The 21,747-nt window shown below is 46.6% G+C and overlaps 1 protein-coding gene across 1 annotated transcript in view; it reads left to right on the top strand.

The window, feature by feature from the left end:
* LOC143770375 (fish-egg lectin-like) overlaps positions 1–21,747 on the top strand; it is a 135,304-nt gene that overhangs the window by 4,313 nt on the left and 109,244 nt on the right. The gene's annotated exons all lie outside the window — the stretch shown is intronic.

Raw genomic sequence — 21,747 nt, 5'->3', positions numbered from 1 at the left:
CTGCATCAGCTCTTCTTCTGTGCAGTTTGCACAGGATGGTACAGTGCACTGGATGGTTGCAGTTTGCACAGGATGGTACAGTACACTTGATAGTTGCAATACACACAGGGTGGTACAGTACACTTGATGGTTTCAGTTCACACGGGGTGCTGCAGTGCAATTGATGGTTACAATTCATACAGGGCGGTACAGTGCGCTTAATGGTTGCACTTCACACGGGGTGCAACAGGGCACTTGATGATCACAGTTCACACAGGGAGGTACGGTACACTGGATAGTTGCAATACACACAGGATGGTACAGTGCACTTGATAGTTTCAGGTCACACGGGATTCTGCAGTATACTTGATGGTTACAATTCACACTGGGTGTTACAGACACTGGATGGTTGTAGTTTCTACAGGATGGTACAGTACACTGGATGGTTGCGGTTTGCGCAGGATGTTACAGTACACTATATGGTTGCAGTTTGCGCAGGATGGTACAGTACACTATATGGTTGCAGTTTGCACAGGATTGTACAGTACACTGGATGGTTGCAGTTTGCACAGGATGGTACAGTACACTGGATGGTTGCAGTTTGCACAGGATGGTACAGTACACTGGATGGTTGCAGTTTGCACAGGATGGTACAGTACACTATATGGTTGCAGTTTGCACAGGATGGTACAGTACACTGGATGGTTGCAGTTTGCACAGGATGGTACAGTACACTGGATGGTTGCAGTTTGCACAGGATGGTACAGTACACTGGATGGTTGCAGTTTGCACAGGATGGTACAGTACACTTGATAGTTGCACATGAATTCAATATTGCTGAACGCAAATTATCTTGAGGAGTTCGTTACAAGGTCAATAGAAATATTTGATTAGACCACAGACGGCCGGGATGTACCTGAAAATTTTGACGGCTCTTTTCCTCCATCAGTGCTGCTGTAAGACCTCAGCTGCCTACTAACCTCAGCCTGTCCTGCCTAAGAGAGCGACATGGTGTTTAGTCACTCTATTTTCTTCTACCCAGTGCCTAATAAAGTCATCTTGTCTGCAAAGTAACCACCTATTAAAATGCCCCATCCAAAGCACAAATCGCCAAATCTCTACTTTCGAGGATCCAGTTCCACCACCCCACATGCTGCACCGTCCAAATTCTTACATTTGAATGGCAACAAAAACTACAGAAGTGGCACAATTCATTAGCACTCGATCTAGAGACTCACAGGCCAAGTTAAAGGCATTTCAAGGGGTCGACCATTCTGAATATGTAGCACCCAACCGGACCTGAATGACCGGACACAGCCCCATAGCATACAGCCCCCGGGCACTGCTGTATACATTCCACGGCTCTCGTAACATTCAGTAATCCTAGGGCGTTTTCGCTTTGTTACATCCTTATCAGATAAATATTTAAAGTAGGTAAACCCAAACCTTTCCAAGTAACCTCACGCCTTGTTTTTGTGAATATTCTCTGTCAACATGCAATATAAAGATAAACCGCACAGTGTAATCCAAAGACGACCACGTCTAGCCAACTTCCCGTCATGGCCAAATTTTTTTTTTTCACTAGCCATAACGTTTTTTTTTCCAACATCGCTCTACGAGGGTTTGTTGTTTTTTTTTTTTGTGAGACAAGGTGTAGTTTTGTGCTGAAAAGTGGGAAAACATGGAGTATTGCAGTATATACAGTAGGTAAAGTGAAGGTCTCCTATGAAGCCTAGGATGTGGTTGGGCTTAAGAGAAATATGAAGATGGCATCCATGCCCCCGAGCTGCCTTGTCAACCCATCGGAACCTTGCGATTACATCATGGGGGGGAGTAAAGGGTTCCCAAAACAGTGCGATAACATGTTCCCACCACTCGAATACTGGAGTCAGAGTTTGACAGTGGGATTTAAGGAGCTAATAGCCAGGGCTGGCTCCATGTTTTCATGGGCCCTGGGCGAAAGGGTCCCGGTGGGCCCCTTTAACACATACAACAATTCATAATGCACCGATACGGCAGAGAAATATAGGTATAGTACAATGCCAAAGATTTCACTTACTTCTTACATTACATGAGTGATATCTATTGTACATTCTACATTAGCTAAGAAACCGGACAGTATAGACCTCTATACAGAATAATGAGCCCCATATATTGCTCCAAACAGAATAATGAGCCCCATATATTGCCCCATACAGAATAATGAGCCCCATATTGTGCTCCAAACAGAATAATGAGCCCAATATTATGCTCCATACAGAATAATGAGCCCCATATTGTGCTCCAAACAGAATAATGAGCCCAATATTATGCTCCATACAGAATAATGAGCCCCACATATTGCTCCAAACAGAATAATGAGCCCAATATTATGCTCCATACAGAATAATGAGCCCCACATATGGCTCCAAACAGAATAATGAGCCCAATATTATGCTCCATACAGTATAATGGGCACCACAGAGTGCTCCATACAGAATGAGCCGCATATAATGCTCCATACGGAACTGACCCCATATAGTGCTCCATACAGTATAGTGAGCCACATATAATTCTCCATACAGTATATGATGGGCCCCATCTATTGCTCCATATATAATGGGCCTCATATAATGCTCCATACAGTATAATTGGCCCCATACAGTATACTGATTCCCATATATTGCTTCATACAGAATGGGCCCCATATGATGCTCCATACAGAATGGGCCCCATATAATACTCCTTACAGAATGGGTCCCATATAATACCTCAAAAATAATTGGCCCCATAAGATGCTCCATGTATAATGGGCCCCATATAATGCTCCATATATAATTGGCCATATAAAATGCTCCATATATAATTAGTCCCATAAGATGCTTCATATATTATTGGCCCCATATACTGCTCAATATGTAATTGTCCCCATATACTGCTCCATATTGAATTGGCCCCATAAGATGCTCCATATTAAATTGGCCCCATATAATGCTCCCTATAGAATTAGCCCCATACAATGCTCCATTTATGGGCCCCTTCTGATGGTCCCCATATATTGCTCCAAATATTAAAAAAAAAAAAATGAAATACTCACCTCTCGTTGCTTGACGCTGCTCTGCTCTGGACTTCTCACCGTCGGCGTCTTCCTGCTCTCTGTGCTGCGACTGCTCAGGCAGAGGGTGCGCACTGGTGATGTCATCGTGCCCTCTGACCTGAACGTCACAGTCAGAGGATGGAAGACGCTGCAGCGCTGGAACCGGGAGAGGTAAGTATCGCAAGTGCCGGGGCCCGGAGCAGGTGGGGGGTCCACTCGTGGGGGCCGGCACTATAGCGTGCCAGTGTCCCCGACGGCGAGTGGGCCCCCTACCTGCTCAGGGCCCCGACACTTGCCCGGGTGCTGATGCCAGCCCTGCTAACAGCAACTCTGGTTGCTGCTGTTACAGAGAAATCTCGGCTGTATAATACAGGCGGCATCCACCATGTGTGAGGCTTACTCAGCTTCTGAGACCGCTCCATTCACCAACACCTGGGCTCCAGGCTGCAGATGTCATGATCCAGGCCGGGGTTTGTTTCTTGTTATTTTCTCTGGTCTGGTCATGCAGGGGTTTACCTTCTTTGCCTCGTTTTGGGTTCTGTGTGGCTATTTCAGTCTGCTGTGGCCTGCAGACCGATGTCAGTGATAGTTCATGCTCCCAGGCTAGAGCAGCTGACCCCTTGATACCATGTTTTGTCCTCTGCCCGTGTACTCTGTTCCCATGACTTCCCTTTCCTGCCACCCTGCTTTGTCTTAGTGTTCGCTCCCTGTGCTTGGACCTCTTGGTATGTGACCCGGCTTGTCTTCTGGCCTCTTTACTGTCTCTCGTCTGGGTTATATCTGCTCCCATCTGGCTCTGACTTCTGTCTTGTATTTGACCACGTGTATTGCTGTGACCTCTGGTACTTTTTATCCTGACGGTTTCTGACTCGGCTCATCTGACCAATCTTTCGCCACTTGGTGGCACTTGTGCTGCTGCTCAGTGGTGTTCCGCTGTGTGTGCAACCTCTTTACCATCACCAGCATCCCCTGGTGGAGGTTGCGCTATACTGCACTGCAGCAGCATTACAGCAGACACTCTCACAATAGACAGCTCAGGTCTAAGTTCTAACCATCACATAGGTCAATGACAAGTTTTTGCGGCACATCATGTATTAGATTGCACCCTTCTCTCTCAAACCTCTATCCAAAAAATTGCTCCATAAAGTTTTGCCTTTGCCCTTGTACAACAGTGTGAATGTTTTGCCACTGAAGACCTACAGCGATTATATCAGTCCTGTGCCTTTTCAGGATCCGTTCTGATGTTGGCTTTTTCTCCAATGATGAGCTTCGGGGCCACCTGTGCTTATTGAGAGCTCCCAGTCTATGACAATTTGGTATGGAGGGTGCCCAGATGGTGCATAACTACACTCACCGGCCACTTTATTAGGTACACCATGCTAGTAACGGGTTGGACCCCCTTTTGCCTTCAGAACTGCCTCAATTCTTCGTGGCATAGATTCAACAAGGTGCTGGAAGCATTCCTCAGAGATTTTGGTCCATATTGACATGATGGCATCACACAGTTGCCGCAGATTTGTCGGCTGCACATCCCAAAGATGCTCCATACAAGGCAGGATGGATCCATGCTTTCATGTTGTTTACGCCAAATTCTGACCCTACCATCCGAATGTCGCAGCAGAAATCGAGACTCATCAGACCAAGCAACGTTTTTCCAATCTTCTACTGTCCAATTTCGATGAGCTTGTACAAATTGTAGCCTCAGTTTCCTGTTCTTAGCTGAAAGGAGTGGTACCCGGTGTGGTCTTCTGCTGCTGTAGCCCATCTGCCTCAAAGTTCGACGCACTGTGCGTTCAGAGATGCTCTTAGGCCTACCTTGGTTGTAACGGGTGGCGATTTGAGTCACTGTTGCCTTTCTATCAGCTTGAACCAGTCTGCCCATTCTCCTCTGACCTCTGGCATCAACAAGGCATTTCCGCCCACAGAACTGCCGCTCACTGGATTTTTTTTCTTTTTCGGACCATTCTCTGTAAACCCTAGAGATGGTTGTGCGTGAAAATCCCAGTAGATCAGCAGTTTCTGAAATACTCAGACCAGCCCTTCTGGCACCAACAACCATGCCACGTTCAAAGGCACTCAAATCACCTTTCTTCCCCATACTGATGCTCGGTTTGAACTGCAGGAGATTGTCTTGACCATGTCTACATGCCTAAATGCACTGAGTTGCCGCCATGTGATTGGCTGATTAGAAATTAAGTGTTAACAAGAAGTTGGACAGGTGTACCTAATAAAGTGGCCGGTGAGTGTATATGAATCCGGCAAGAAAAAAATCACACACATGATCTGTTTCTGGGGAAAATATGTCTGTCTATCAGCACAAAGAGGCTTTTGTACACAGTTTTATCGACTTTTTACACATGGCCGAGCCCCAAACCATTAATCTGGAGACATTCATTGATTTCGGCTTTATAACCGTGAATAATGGGGAAACACCCTGAGAAGTAAATGTTTATATTGGATTAATCTAAAACTAAGTAATTTCATAACTTATTTATTACAGCTTGCAAGGAGGTAAAAAAAACCAAGAATCTGCCACCTTCTTACAAAAAAAAATCAAGCATTACGAGGACATCGCTGTGAGGTTCAAGAGATTTCTGCTTTGGGAAATTCTACGAGGTTGCCCAAGTTGCCTCAGGTCGACATTGTTAGAAGTCGCTGCTACATCAGAATGCAATACAAGTGAATGGGGTTGTAGCACCCCCACTGCCGCAGGGCCGAGGGGTACCCGGTACCGGGCCTCTGAGTCTCTGCTCTGGGGTTGTCACGGTGGCTAGACCCGGTCCGTGACCCTGCTGAGGGGCGTACAGTGATAGATGTAGACGGTGATGTTGCGGTGCAGTGTAGGTTGTAGTAAATAACGAGGACACCAGGTTGCAGTCTCTTTACCTCTTTACTGAAGATCTCTGGGCCCTCAGTCCGGAATCCGGATAACCAGGCTGCGCAAGTCCGGCCGGTCCAATGGCACCTCCCGAGTTCTCTTAGCAGGTGGAAATCTGTGCCTTCCTTCTAGCGCTAGGTGTTGCGGTCCTTCCCTGCTGTGCTTACGGAAAGTCCCCACAACTGTTGTGTCTGTTTCTTAAGTTCCCTCACAACTCGATTACTTTTTCATGTAAGCATCATCATCACTTTCTTTTTGTCAAGACATTATTGCTATCTATCAGTCTTAAAGCAATACCATTCTTTAAGTGCAACAAGTGAACATCCCCTTTAAGAGGGGACCAAGTCTTTATGAGGTAGCACATCTTCTCAAGCTACCAGTCCATACTCAGCAAAGGCTCCGGTGCGGTATCTTCACAAAGAGTCCTTCTTTAAGTAAAACCAGTAGGGAGCACCTTTAAGAAGGTGCAAACTATTTACAAGCAGTTTGTATCATGCACTGTTCATGATTGCGGCAGTTCTTGATAACACAGAAGAAAATAGAAAATAACCAAAAACAAGCAGTAGGGATCCCGGGTCAACAAAGGGATCCCTTTAAGAGTTAACCCTAAACGGGTTTAGCAGCAAAATCAGGAAGCAAACAGTTAACTATTTACATTCTCGTGGTATCGAGGTTTATCCTCATAGTAAGTTGCAAGACATCAGCCGAAAGTGGACACCTTCTGACTGTGCAGGCTTCGATCCTTGGTCGACGGCTGATGCCGCACCAGTGTCACTGGTGGATTTCCCGGGTGCAGTCAGACCACCTGATGTCTGAATCTGAAGGCGGACTCTAGCCGCCAGCTCAGTTGCTGCAATGAGACGTACGGCGGCAATAGTGGTAAGATCTGTCACGTCTGGTTCCATCATGGTTGAAGTAACAGATGACGCTTCCCCAAGCTCACAGCGGCGAACGTTCCGAGCGTACCATCCGTATGCATTCCGATGACGGGTGTAGGTCACCTGATCCCCCTTTTGCAATGGGTCACCATCTCGGCTGCAGCAGGGAGTCTTCACGTTGCAACTAGTAACGAAGACGTCCGTTGGTAGCCCCGGTTCCTGTATGGAGCCCCATCCCCTCTTCGGGTGGAAGGCCAACACAGTTCCCCGCTTTACCACGTCCTTCTTACAGCACACAAGAGGTGGTTGTTGTACTCTCGGTGGGTCAGTCAGTTCTGCCTCTTTTTGTCTTTTCCAATGTAGGATCAGGCATTGTTTGTATTGTTCCCAGGTAAGCACAGCAAGGGTGAACCCTTCCTCCCGAGCTCCATCTGGCCCGACCCGGGGGGTGTCCCACTGGAGAATCACCCCATCTGGGCCCACGTCTATGGGTTCTCCCATCCTGGTCGGCAGCGGTGGTACCAGCTTCCCCATTGCGTCGGGGGGTAACACCACTAGCTCTGCCGAGAGGAGGCGGCTTTTACTGGGGTGAGGGCCGGTCGCGGGAGCGGGATCGAGCGGGGGAGCAGGGGCATCTTCCATACCTGCGCCTGATGTGATTCCACGGATGTCGATCCGGTCCGTTGACGAGGACACTGGAATCGGCTGCAGCCCGGACCGCGGCTCTTCCTCTGCGGCCTCCGGATGCGACTCCGCTCCCCATGGCTCCTCCTCGGCTGGCTCCGATGTCGGGATAGGTGGGTTCAGCTCCCCTGTCGCCGGCTCCAAGGAGTTCAGATTCTCCCGCTGCGGTGGTTGAGGGCAAGCCGGGATTGCTCCTTCCTCTTTCAGGCACTTGCTGTTCATCATCGCTGTCTGATAGTCGGTGGCAATGCATGCACCTGGCTCCGGCATTTCTCCGGGGTTGAGCTTCACCGTCACCCGATTCCCGCCGTTGCAAATCAAGGGGTGGTCCTCTGCTTTGAGGCAGGTCTTCGCTTTGCAGCAAGAGGCGCAGGGGGCGGTCGCTGCTTCTGGCGCCACTTTGGTAGTCTCCTCCCATGGCACGCCCTCCTTCTTCTTTGGTGTAGCAATGGCGGCGGTTTTTGGCGGGAACTTCTGGCGGCAAGCAGTAGTACACAGTCTCTCAATAAAGCACAGTCCAAGCACAGTAAATCACAGTTCTAAGGCACACATGACCTGATTCTTCAGGCTTAAGTAGATCCTGTTCGTGACGCCAAGTTGTAGCGCCCCCACTGCCGCAGGGCCGAGGGGTACCCGGTACCGGGCCTCTGAGTCTCTGCTCTGGGGTTGTCACGGTGGCTAGACCCGGTCCATGACCCTGCTGAGGGGCGTACAGTGATAGATGTAGACGGTGATGTTGCAGTGCAGTGTAGGTTGTAGTAAATAACGAGGACACCAGGTTGCAGTCTCTTTACCTCTTTACTGAAGATCTCTGGGCCCTCAGTCCGGAATCTGGATAACCAGGCTGCGCAAGTCCGGCCGGTCCAATGGCACCTCCAGAGTTCTCTTAGCAGGTGGAAATATGTGCCTTCCTTCTAGCGCTAGGTGTTGCGGTCCTTCCCTGCTGTGCTTACGGAAAGTCCCCACAACTGTTGTGTCTGTTTCTTAAGTTCCCTCACAACTCGATTAGATGATGTTCTGCTAATCCTCCGTCCCTCCCTGATGTTACGGTTAGAGCGGCACCCGTATGACGGGTAGGCTCGGAGCTCTTCCGGGACCCTAGAGTCGCCCCTCTCCACAAGTTGCCCCCCAAGACTGCATAGGTGATTTAGGTGAGACAGCCCGCCTTAGACTGACTGTCCTGCCGTTGGTTTAGAGTATTGCCTGAAGCTGAATATTGTAATACTCCCTCGGCGTTCCGGCCGCCGGTTGTGCGCCTCAGTAGGATGTTGCCTCGGTCTCACAGCACGACTCCTACTGGTATTCTCCTTCTTGCTTTGATCTCGTTTCTCACTCAGCACAATCAATCTCGCTTCCAATCCCTCCTTGGGCACCGCCGCTATGCTGAGCAGGCATGGTCCCATTACGTTCGCTCAAGTTGCCAAGCCTCTGTCAGGATCCCACCCCTGACAGGGACCCTACCGAATCTTCTCCCACAACACCCTCTGCCACAAGGTGTTGCCTGGTTCCAACCCAGTCAGCTTTCTGTTCTAACTTCCTGCCTGACCCCCAGTTTTACCAGTATGTGAGGAGTGGCCTAATGAATAGAACCCTTAGCTCCCCCTGGTGGCCCGGCTGTGAAATGTATTGGTGTCTGTGATACCTGGTCAGATGAACTCCTTCAGTGCCATCAGACGTACCATAGCTCCCCTTAGTGGCGGAGCCACAGTACTGCAACGACCAGGACTCTGGGGCGCTGCAGGGTCACATTGCGACCCCGAGTGTACTAAGACAGAAACAAGTAAGTTGCAAAAAATCCGACCTGCTTGGACTTTTTGCATTTTGCTCGTCATGGTCCCAGTACACTCGATTTTGCATTGTGACTCCATTTACTTGTATTGCAATGCAAAGTTACAGTGTCACCGAACAAACTTTGGTCATCAAAATCGCGGTGTAGCCCAAGTCTTATTGTTTTATGCTAATGTTCCTTGACTCTCCTGAATCCATCAGATGCTGTTTCCTCTTCTTGCCACCATCTCTCCCTGTTCTTTGTTATGTTGAATTGCCATTGCAACTCTATTGCCATGTCCTGCGGTCCTATAGGCAACCAAAGCAGTGGGACTACCCCTGAGTATTCAGGTAGTAGGAGTTCATGCTGTGACACTAATCACTGCTCACAGACAAGCCGTGAGGCTCGGGTAGTCAAGACGTCTGGGGTCTGATACCGGGAGGGCTCATCATAAACAATGGGGTAAGGCAAAGGTGTAGGTCTCAGTCCAAGGTCAGAATTCCAGGAAAGTAGCGGATCAAGACAAAGGGGCAAGAGAAATGGATGGTTAGAGGCAAGGTCCAAGGTCAGGCAACAAAGATCAAATACAGGAACACAGAGAACAAAGCAAGAGGACACTACTTGAGCTAGGCTACAACTGGCATAATTGGAAGCAGAGACACACCTAAATAGCCAGGTAATCACTCCGAACAGGAGACACATAGAGGAAGCCCCGGCACTCCCCGGCCCTGATTGGATGGTTAAACTGTCACTCAACACACTGAGAGCTCAACACACCCCAGCCTCTGATTGGACGGCTGAGCTATCCATCACCATACTGTCAGTTAAGCATGCTCCTGTCCTAGATTGGATGGCTGAACTGTCACTCACGACACCGATAGGTAGAATCGTGACTCATGTCACTACTGTGGGCTGTTTCCCTGCCAAGCTTTTTGCTTAGTACGCTGCTGGCTCTGTTATAAAAGACTTTGTGAAGAACCCAGCAGCACAATACAGCTGACCACCAGCTTTCTCTACTAGACTCTGTAACAAAATCAGCTGTGCTGCAACTCTGCCATACCGGTGACAGCTCTGCATTGGACTCTGTGACAAATTTGGCTCTACCGTACCACTGTCAGCTATTAATTGGACACTATGACAAACTTAGCTCTGCTTTATCACCGAATTGAATTTGTTAAACGACTAGTCCAGTCCTGCCACATCATCACCTGTGCTTCCCCTATGACACTGCCATGCCTTATTAGATCCCATATTTTCTGTGAGCTCCTCCCGTTGCCCTTTTACCACCGCTGCTCCCGTTGTTCCTTCTTGATCTCCCCACTGCACCAACATCCTCTGTCTGTGCTGCATCACAACTGCTCATCCAGACCATATGGTTTGAGGATCCACCTCACCAGGTGTCATTTAACAATTTATTCGGTGCTAGGCATGATGAAAGTTTCGAATGGAATGTCATCGAAAGAAAAAAAAGGCAAATAGAAGTGACTGGAATGAAAAGCTCAACTCCACAGTATACAGTATATCACTAGATCTACAGTGTTTATTATCAGACACCAACCTGCCTAGTTTCACAATGTATAGGAGTCTGAAAATTTTATTTATTTTTCATAAATCAATAGTACACATAAAAAGAAGCTACCGTGTAATATATCTTATCAGAGAAATTTACTTCTTTCTCCTTCTGGGCTGATCTTTTACTCTCAAATTGTGAGTAAAATCTGTATTCAGTGAAGACAGATTTTCCCATTACTGAGACAGGAGATGACAGTTGTTGCTTTTAAGGCTATGTGCACACTCTGCGGCGTGCTCTGCGGGTTCTCCCGCAGCGGAATTGATAAATCTGCAGGGCAAAACCGCTGCGGTTATCCCTGCAGATTTTTCGCGGTTTGTTTTGCGATTTCCGCTGCGGGATTACTCCTATACTATTGATGCTGCACATGCAGCAATGTGCAGCATCAATAGTAATGGTAAAAATAATAAAAATTGGTTATACTCACCCTCCGATGTCCAGATCTCCTCGGCGCTGCACGCGGCGCTCCGGTTCCAAAGATGCTGTGCCGAGAAGGACCTTCGTGACGTCACGGTCATGTGACCGCGGCGTCATCACGGTCATGTGACCGCGACATCACCGCAGGTCCTGCTCGCACAGCAACCAGACCGGACGGACGCGTGCAGCGCTGAGAGGTGAGTATAGCATCATTTTTTAATTTAATTCTTTTTTTTATACTATTTATGCTTCCCAGGGCCTGGAGGAGAGTCTCCTCTCCTCCACCCCGGGTAGCAACCGCACATTATCCGCTTACTTCCCGCATCGTGGGCACAGCCCCATGCGGGAAGTAAGCGGAACAATGCATTTCTATGGGTGCAGAATCGCTGCGATTCTGCACAAAGAAGTGACATGCTGCGGGTTGTAAACTGCTGCGTTTCTGCGCGGTTTTTCCCGCAGCATGTGCACTGCGGTTTGCGGTTTCCATAGGGTTTACATGTTAATGTTAAACGCTATGGAAACTGCTGCGGACCCGCAGCTTCAAAATCGCCGCGGACCCGCGGTAAAAACCACGAAGTGTGAACATGGCCTAAAACTCTATGGAGAAGGGAGGAACTAGAGGAGGGAGGAGCTAGAGGAGGGAGGAGCTAGAGACAGACGCCGACATTCTGCAGCAAGTTCTCATAAATCAACAGTTATAGTTATCTCTATAGAGGGGGAGGGGGAGCTAGAGGCAGACACAGACATTCTGCTGCAAGTGCCCTTGAAATAACAGTTTCAGTTCCCATAGAACTTTATGAGCACCAACTGTCATGGGCTATCTTTGTGCTGGGAAAATTGAACATTTTGAGAATGAAAGATCAGTTCAGGAGGACAAAGAAGCAGATATCCCTGATAAGAAACTAAGAAACATTACAAAGTTTCTCCTGTTCACATTTACTAATGATGTCACGTCATTGATTTCACGTCAGTGGAAAAAAAAGGTAGGGGGTATCGAAATATGGTGACACAAAGCAAATCTTTATATTTACAAAGTTCAGAATTGAAAAAAAAAAGTCTGCAAGTGCTAGGCATCGGGATTCTCCCGCTGCACGGGATAGATCCCAAGCCTCATCTGCCTTGGCATGCTACCATTCAGGTTCGGCCACTGCTGAGAATAGACGTTGGTCCCAGGGTCTTGCTCAGGCTTGTGGTGTATGCTTGGTTACTGCAGGCTCTCCAGCCAAGCCCTTAGCAACCAATATTATTCAGAGACACTCTGCCACTCTAGAGTTTAAGTCCATAAACCACCTTACTGAGCATGTCTGTGATGTGGCGTCTTCCTATTGGCAGCTTCGGATTGGCCCGTGGGCGATGTCTTGGCCGACTGGGCGTAAGTGTTTGGGGTGGAGCCTTTTGTATAAAAGATCCTCAATAGCCCCTGTGGGTGCGCTAGTATCATTTATGTGTGGAGAGTCGCTATCACTCTGTCTGCATGTGGTGTGTGCCTGTCTAAGCTTCGGGACTGTACACGTAGACAGGCAGCTAGCGTCTGTGGGGGCAATTAGCCATTTGCTTAGCATCTGTTACCTACTTGTGTGCGGTTAGCTCAGTAGAGTTCCAGAGAAAGCACAACCCTAGTCAGGGTTTTATGCAGAACATCTGTTCCGTTTCTGTATGCCAGTGACACAGCTCAGTTGCAGAGCATCTGTTTTGTTTCTGTGTTTGAAGTGACAGCTCTGTTGCAGAGCATCTGTTTCATTTGTTTGCGAGTGACATAGATCAGTTGCACAGCTTCTCTTTCATTTCTGTATGCAATTGACTCAGCTCAGGTTCAGAGCATCTGTTTAGTTTCTGTGTGCGAGTGACATGGCTCAGTTTCAGAGCATCTGTCCCGTTTCTGTGTGCGAGTGACATGGCTCAGTTGCAGAGCATCTCTTTTGTTTCTGTGTGCAAGCAACACAGCTCAGTTGCAGAGCTTCTCTTTCATTTCTGTGTGCAATTGACTCAGCTCAGGTTCAGAGCATCTGTTTAGTTTCTGTGTGCGAGTGACATGGCTCAGTTGCAGAGCATCTGTCCCGTTTCTGTGTGCAAGTGACATGGCTCAGTTGCAGAGCATCTCTTTTGTTTCTGTGTGCGAGTGACACAGCTCAGTTGCAAAACATCTCTTTTGTTTCTGTGTGCAAGTGACACAGCTCAGTTGCAGAGCATCTGTTTCGTTTCTGTGTGCGAGTGACACCGCTCAGTTGCAGAGCATCTGTTTCATTTCTGTGTGCGAGTGACACAGCTCATTTGCAGAGCATCTGTTTCATTTCTGTATGCAAGTTCAGTTCACGTACTTGTCCTGTGCCGTTTAACAGGACGAAGCACTCAGTACTCGTTTGCACTGTTCCTTTCTATGGAGTAACAGAGTTTAGAACTCAGCGTCCTGTTCAGGCTGGGGTCACACATGCGAGTTTTACGGACGTAAGAGCGCAGAAACTACGTCCGTAAAACTCGCATTACATACGGCACAATTATTCTCAATGGGGCTGCTCCTATTAGCCGTATATTACGGTTCAGTATTATACGGCTTTCTACGGCCGTACAAAATCGCAGCATGCTGCGTTTGTCAGCGTACTGCGCAAATAATACGCCAATGAAAGTCTATGGGGGCGCGAAAAATACGGATTCCACACGGACCTGCAGTGTGACTTGCGAGAAATACGCAGCGCTGTTAGTGAAAAGTCGGTAATTCAATTGCCGGCTTTTCATTTCTCCTGCACAAACCCGACAGGATATGAGACATGGTTTTCATACAGTAAACCATCTCATATCCCCTTTTTTGTTGCATATTCCACACTACTAATGTTAGTAGTGTGTATGTGCAAAATTTCAGCGCTGTAGCTGCTGAAATAAAGGGTTAAATGGCGGAAAAAATTGGCGTGGGCTCCCGCGCAATTTTCTCCGCCAGAGTGGTAAAGCCAGTGACTGAGGGCAGATATTAATAGCCAGGGAGGGTCCATGGTTATTGGCCCCCCCGTGGCTAAAAACATCTGCCCCCAGCCACCCCAGAAAAGGCACATCTGGAAGATGCGCCAATTCTGGCACTTGGCCACTCTCTTCCCACTCCCTGTAGCGGTGGGATATGGGGTAATGAAGGGTTAATGCCACCTTGCTATTGGAAGGTGACATTAAGCCAGATTAATAATGGAGAGGCGTCAATTATGACACCTATCCATTATTAATCCAATTGTAGGAAAGGGTTAAAAAACACACACACACATGATTACAAAGTAGTTTAATGAAATAAACACAGCGGTTGTTGTAATAATTTATTGTTCTCCCATTCCATTTCCAGGACCTCGCTTGGCAACATAATAAACGCACAAGATACATACCTTCTGCTGTCAGATCTCGTCCCACGAAGTAATCCATCTGAAGGGGTTAACTAATATTACAGGCAGGAGCCCTGCAAATGCAGCTGTGCTCCCTGCCTGTAATCCCCAGCGAATGAATGAAATGTAGGTCATTGACCTACATTTCCTTCAGTCGCGGTGATGCGCCCCTGCTGGATGTTCTCATGAACTGCAGCCTGGGAACTTTTTCCCACGCTCCAGGTCATATGAGGACATCCACCAGGGGGCGCATCACCGCGACTGAAGGAAATGTAGGTCAATGACCTACATTTCATTCATTCCCCGGGGATTACAAGCACGGAGCACAGCTGCATTTGCAGGGCTCCTGCCTGTAATATTAGTTAACCCCTTCAGATGGATTACTTCGTGGGACGAGATCTGACAGCAGAAGGTATGTATCTTGTGCGTTTATTATGTTGCCAAGCGAGGTCCTGGAAATGGAATGGGAGAACAATAAATTATTACAACAACCGCTGTGTTTATTTCATTAAACTACTTTTTAACCATGTGTGTGTGTGTTTTTTAACCCTTTCATACAATTGGATTAATAATGGATAGGTGACATAATTGACGCCTCTCCATTATTAATCTGGCTTAATGTCACCTTACAATAGCAAGGTGGCATTAACCCTTCATTACCCCATATCCCACCGCTACAGGGAGTGGGAAGAGAGTGGCCAAGTGCCAGAATAGGCGCATCTTCCAGATGTGCCTTTTCTGGGGTGGCTGGGGGCAGATGTTTTTAGCCACGGGGGGGCCAATAACCATGGACCCTCTCCTGGCTATTAATATCTGCCCTCAGTCACTGGCTTTACCGCTCTGGCGGAGAAAATTGCGCGGGAGCCCACGCCAATTTTTTCCGCCATTTAACCCTTTATTTCAGCAGCTACAGCGCTGAAATTTTGCACATACACACTACTAACATTAGTAATGTGGAATATGCAAAAAAAAAGGGGATATGAGATGGTTTACTGTATGTAAACCATGTCTCATATCCTGTCGGGTTTGTGCAGGAGAAATGAAAAGCCGGCAATTGAATTAGCGGCTGTTCACAGATATCGCGCTGAATGAAATCTAAATACAGAATATATATATATGTGTCTCAATGACATATATATATATATATACTGTATATATGTTTTCCCTAACATTTGAGCACATAAATCCATTAGATGTCGGTTTTGCAAGCCTGCGCGAAAATCTCGCAGTACGGATGCCATACGGATTACATACGGAGGATGCCATGCGCAAAATACGCTGAAACACCCTGACTACGGATCAATATTTTGGGGACATTTCTCCGTATTACGGCCGTAGTACGGACGTATAATACGTGGCGTATTTTCTTACGCCATGTGTGACCCCAGCCTCACAGTGAGCGGTGTTAACCCAGTGTGTATGGGTAATCGCTCGCCGTGTGTTCCTTCATTGTTTACTAGCAGCAGTTTTCCATCTCTGCACGGTGGACCCCGGGTTGCGATTGCACTTTATTATTTATTTATTTAGCGCAATCCGCCAACCCAACGGACAAGTTTTCGTATCCCTGGAATCGTATTGACCTGAACTATCATATTGCCAGTTTAGTTTTTACTGCAAAGTTATAACAAATCTTCCCAAAAATTGGTAGAATTGAGAGTTTTTTTGCTAATTTACCGCACTTGGATTTTTTTCTTAGTTTTTCCATATAAAATGAATTACATTGTTCAAAGCTACAACACACAAGTCCTCACACGCCAAATCGGAAAAAAAAAATTCTTCGTGCAAGAAGGGACTTAAAAAAGAAAAAAAAAACGGAAAATTGCCCCATCATGAAAGGCTGAACATATTTCTAGTTCGGGTGTAAATGTTAAGTTTTTCCTGCCATATTTTTACTATTATTGCAGTCACTTACAAGGTGTTTCTTGATCCACCCATAATACTTCTGCCATAAGACGAGTAGTCTCAGTGCTTATGGTGTTTGCTCTTTATGGCCTCCCAGCTGTAAAGTTTGGGCTTCCGCTTTGGTCGCGGCAGTCAACTTCTCACGTTTCATTTTATTTTATTTACTTTTTTTACGCTTGATCATCTTACCTGGGACACAGATCTATTCATTCCGTATAATCTTTGCTATTTTCTCTGTTATTGACTCTCGAGTTGCAGTATTAATACTGTAGTCTTCCTTTACTTTTGCCACCTTGTGGTCCATTTTTGAAACTACCATTGCAAATTATTTTTCTTTCTTTTTTTTCTGTAATTTTTGAGAGTAAGGATTTTTGTTTTTTTGCGTTGATAACAGACTATTGCCAAAAAAACCTTGCCTTTTTTATTGCATTTTTTTATATGTTGCTAATTCATTTTTATCTCAATTGGGGAAAAACTGCAATAAAAGCACTGAAAGAATTAACTTAAAAAAAATGCTCAACAATCTCATTCATTTTGCTCATTGTGCGCATGGAAAAAGGCATAAAAAACACAATGGGTGAACAAGTCCTAAAGAAAAAAAGCAGGACTCAGAAATCGATGCAAAGAAAAGTTAGTGCATTGTAATTAGAGACGTGTGAATCTTTTTTAAATTAAAATTCAATTTTTTTCCAAAAATCAAAAGTGCTGCAAAATCTCCATTGCCCTTAAAAGATGTGTGTAACACTCTGTGGACTCCTAGGACTGTATCCCACCCAAATTCTTTAATGCAAGCACAGCCTTAGGCCGGTTTCACACGTCAGTGGCTCCGGTACGTGAGGTGACAGTTTCCTCACGTACCGGAGCCACTGACACACGTAGACCCATTAAAATCAATGCATCTGTGCAGATGTCATTGATTTTTTGCGGACCGTGTCTCCGTGTGCCAAACACGGAGACATGTCAGTGTTCGTGGGAGCGCACGTATTACACGGACCCATTAAAGTCAATGGGTCCGTGTAAAACACAGACCTCACACGGACGTTCTCCGTGTGCGGTCCCTGTGGCGTGCAGGAGACAGCGCTACAGTAAGCGCTGTCCCCCCACATGGTGCTGAAGCCGCGATTCATATCTTCTGTGCAGCAGAAGAAGCATAGAAGATATGAATAATAGTGTTTAAATGAAAGATCTATCTGTCCGCCGCCCTCCCACCCCCTGTGCGCCCCCCTGCTGTTCAGAAAATACTCACCCGCTCCCACGTTGGCTGTCGCTGCTTCCTGGTCTGGCCGCGGCTTCTACTGTATGCGGTCACGTGGGGCCGCTCATTTACAATCATGAATAGTCGGCTCCGCCCCTATGGGAGGTGGAGCCGCCTATTCATGACTGTAAATGAGCGGCCCCACGTGACCGCATACAGTGGAAGCCGCGGCTAGACCAGGAAGGAGCGACAGCCAACGAGGGATGCGGGTGAGTATTTTCTGAACAGCGGGGGGGCGCACAGGGGGTGGGGGGGCGTTGGACACATAGATCTTTCATTTAAACACTATTATTCATATCTTCTATGCAGCAAACGCTGCTGCACAGAAGATATGAATTGCGGCTTCAGCACGATGCAGGGGACAGCGCTAAACTTTAGTGCTGTCTCCTGCACGCTCCGTGTGGTACCCACTCACCACACGGGCGGCACACGTGTGCCGCACGTATGGCCTACGTGAGCTCACGGGCACACGGACACGGATAACTCCGGTACCGATTTTTTCCGGTACCGGAATTATCTGGATGTGTGGGACAGCCCTTAGTAATATCTAATTGATTTCAACATATCTGGTTATAGGTAAAAGCTGATTTTCACTGTTTTGCTGTCACACACTACGGTTTCTTTAGCGTTTCATTGCTTTCTTTCATTATCTCCATGGCTAAGCTGTGAGCTGTGACGTCCTCTCACTGTCCAGATTCGCCATCAAATGGCTGCTGCATTCCCTGCCTCTGCTTTCATACAGGCTATGATAGTCCCTCCTGATTGGCTGTGCTATACAATGAGATGCCATACATGCAAGGCAATATGGAGAAGTCTGTGATGCTACACCTGTGGTCACGTGACCCTGCTATGATGTCTCCCATACATGACGGATTCCTGCTCTCCTGTCTCTATGTACCTCATGTGCAAAAGCAGCATTGAGGACATTATACAGCAGTACTGAGCATTGTAGCTGTTAATCTAGCTTTGGAGTGAGATAAAACACTTACTAGAAAGCAGAAACGCCATTTTATATTTAAGTCTGAGGACGCACATCCAGTTGAATTTTGCAATGGCGTCTCAGTGGGCCTCTACCTCTGTCACCACGGACGTTACACCCCTGGGTAGCTGTAATCTGATCTCTCACTGAGCTGGAAGAATTTCTTGTCTTGAAAAAGACAGATTTCAGCAGTTTTTGTAGCCTGACAAATACTGTATATGTATAGAGCTTTCATACCTGTTTGTTTTGTTTTTTATCTCAGGAATGATCAGATTAGGGCTTTGCAAATCCCCAGCTTAGATATTCTTTTCTTTATCCCAGCAACTCTACTTATGTCAATACGATTCGTTTGCATGGACAACCAAACCCCTTCACCTTCTAGTGCAGATCGTGTGTACTTTACAGGTGGATCCAGTCGGTAAGAAAAATGAACAATACAAAGAGAATGAAAAAACCCCACAAAAACTCTACAGTCAAAAAACAACCCAAAGCAATAATTGTCGACTAACACAAGGCCCCAGAGTCAAATATGCTGTACACTAGCGCCTCTAGTGGTTACCGCACTAATTGGAGGCACACATACCGCTAGAATATGACTCTTACACCTGAGGCAGTATGGAACTGACTCCCTACATAGGGAAAGTCGACTACTCCGGGCCTAAAATGCAGCGCTGGGCACTCTGCACATGGAGGCAAAAGCGGACACTAAAGGCTCAATATAAAGCGTCCTGTAATATTACTGCTAGTAAATATCAATAATACACATATGGCTTTATGTATGGGAAATCTCCATAAGTGTTTACATGGAGTAAATCTTAAAGGTGTTGTTCACCTCTGAGGATTTTTTTTTCCTTAAATGCATGTGTTTTTGGCTCAAAATAATTTTTTTCATGAACAGTGTTGCAGCGTTTGCCTTCTATGATCTCTGTACTGCACTGTCTATTGCTGACTGCAGAACGAGATAACTGAGAAACAGTCAGTGAGCTCAGGTCTATAATAGCAGTTTATAACAGTCTTTTTTTGGACGTTATCAGCTGATTTCTGACCGCAGAACACGTCAAAGTTAAATGCGTAGCAAACAAAGAGTCTTTTAAAGTAAACAGGTGACTTTTTTATTTTTATAAAATCGAATTGGAAAAATTATTTTTAACCCCAAAACATACATTTAAGTAAAAAAAAAAAAAATTAAAAATGTTTCCCAAAGGTGGAGATCAGATATTTACTCTGAGCAAAGTGTTAAAAAAAAAAATAATTCAGTCGACTGTTTGCTTACCTAAAAGGGATTTATTTATATAAGTGCTTTTTTTTCTGGAAGCAGATATGTTGTGTCTAGCTCATCCCGGTTGACGTGAATGGAGCTGTGCTGCAATACCAGACACGGCCCACGGGTGAGAGTGTCGCTGTTTGATGAAAAAAGCAGCAGGTTTTAATATCTCCAGCAAATCATGTTATAGTTGACGATCAAACAAAAGGAGTAAAAAGTTACTAAAAAAAGCAAAAACTTTATTGTTCACCACTTCCTTCTGTGACTCTCATGGAATCATTGCATGTTCCGTAAAAAAAATAAATTGGACTAATTTTCTTCAGTGCATTTATAAATATCTCCGTTTTGAGACAAGGCCCAAAGAAATCCGGCATCATAGGTGACATGTTTGACTTTGGCACACTCGTCCACGCGGTACCACGCTGTGCCATAGGGGGCCTTATCAAAGACGCCGATCCTGGAAGAAAGAACAAATAAATTGTTAGGATTTGTGGTGATATGGAACAAAGGGTTCAAATCTTATTGCTAAAATGTTCCATTTATTATTTCACTTGCTTATATAGCGCGATGATATTCCGCAGCGCTGTACAGGAGTCATCATCAATCATCAAACATCAGGGCTCATTATCTACATTCCCTACCAGTCTTTCGAGTGTTGGAAGGAATCAGAGAACTCATAGGAAACCCACCAAACTCGGAGGTAACCCCCCAAACTCGGAAGAAACCCACCAAACTCAGGCAAAACCCACCAAACTCGGAGGAAACTCACAAAACCCAGAGGAAACTCGCCAAACTTTCGGAGGAAACCCACCAAACTCAGAGGAAACCCACCAAACTCAGAGGAAACTCCCCAAACTCGGAGGAAACCCACCAAGCTCGGAGGAAACCCACACAACTCAGAGGAAACTCGCCAAACTCTCGGAGGAAACCCACCAAACTCAGAGGAAGTCACCAAACTCAGAGTAAACTCAACAAACTCAGAGGAAACCCACCAAACTCTGGGAGACCATACAAACGCCTTGTAGATTTTCTCCTTGGTGGGTTCTGAACTCAGGACCCAAACACTACAAAGCAACAGTGCTAACCACTGAGCAAACGATGGGACAACGGGGGTCATAGACCTTATTATGGAGTGGGAGAAGGAGATCTCTGCAAAAGTGTGGTGGACTCAACACATTGTACAAGAAAGCTTTGTGTGATACTTTCCTACCAAACAGCTTCCCAGATCTCCGCTTCCACGACTCTGACGTGGAGTGGTAGGATGTTACCCCATTATCTAGCATGTGATCTCTTCCTTACCTCTTGTATATAACTCCAGCTGAGTTGACACCAAAGACGGAGCCATCAGGTCCAACCTCAAGCATGCTCAGACTACCATCCAGAGGCTGCCATTTAACACCCTGGCATGAATCGGGGGTCACAAATTCACGGTAAAAGACATTTTCGTTGCTGTTAACACCCCAACAGCCATATGGTCCACAGCTGTAATATTTCAGAGAGCCTTCAAGAGGATAGAATGTCACGATCGAAGACCTTGAGACGGTGCAATTCTGCATCAGGCAAAAGATATTGTTCTGGGCATTCACTCCACCAAGGTACTGATTGCCACCGGCATCCACCTGCCTCAAGGAACCTGTAGATAAATGGGGAGGGGTATTAGAAGAAGCAAAAAGAGGGGGGAGAAGCCAGCACTGCTGAAGGTTATTATGTGCATGTGCACTTTAGATATTGCGTTTTGACC

This window comes from Ranitomeya variabilis, chromosome 4, assembly GCF_051348905.1.
Source record: "Ranitomeya variabilis isolate aRanVar5 chromosome 4, aRanVar5.hap1, whole genome shotgun sequence".
Classification (NCBI taxonomy): Eukaryota; Metazoa; Chordata; class Amphibia; order Anura; family Dendrobatidae; genus Ranitomeya; species Ranitomeya variabilis.
This window is presented reverse-complemented; position numbering and strand designations above follow the sequence as displayed.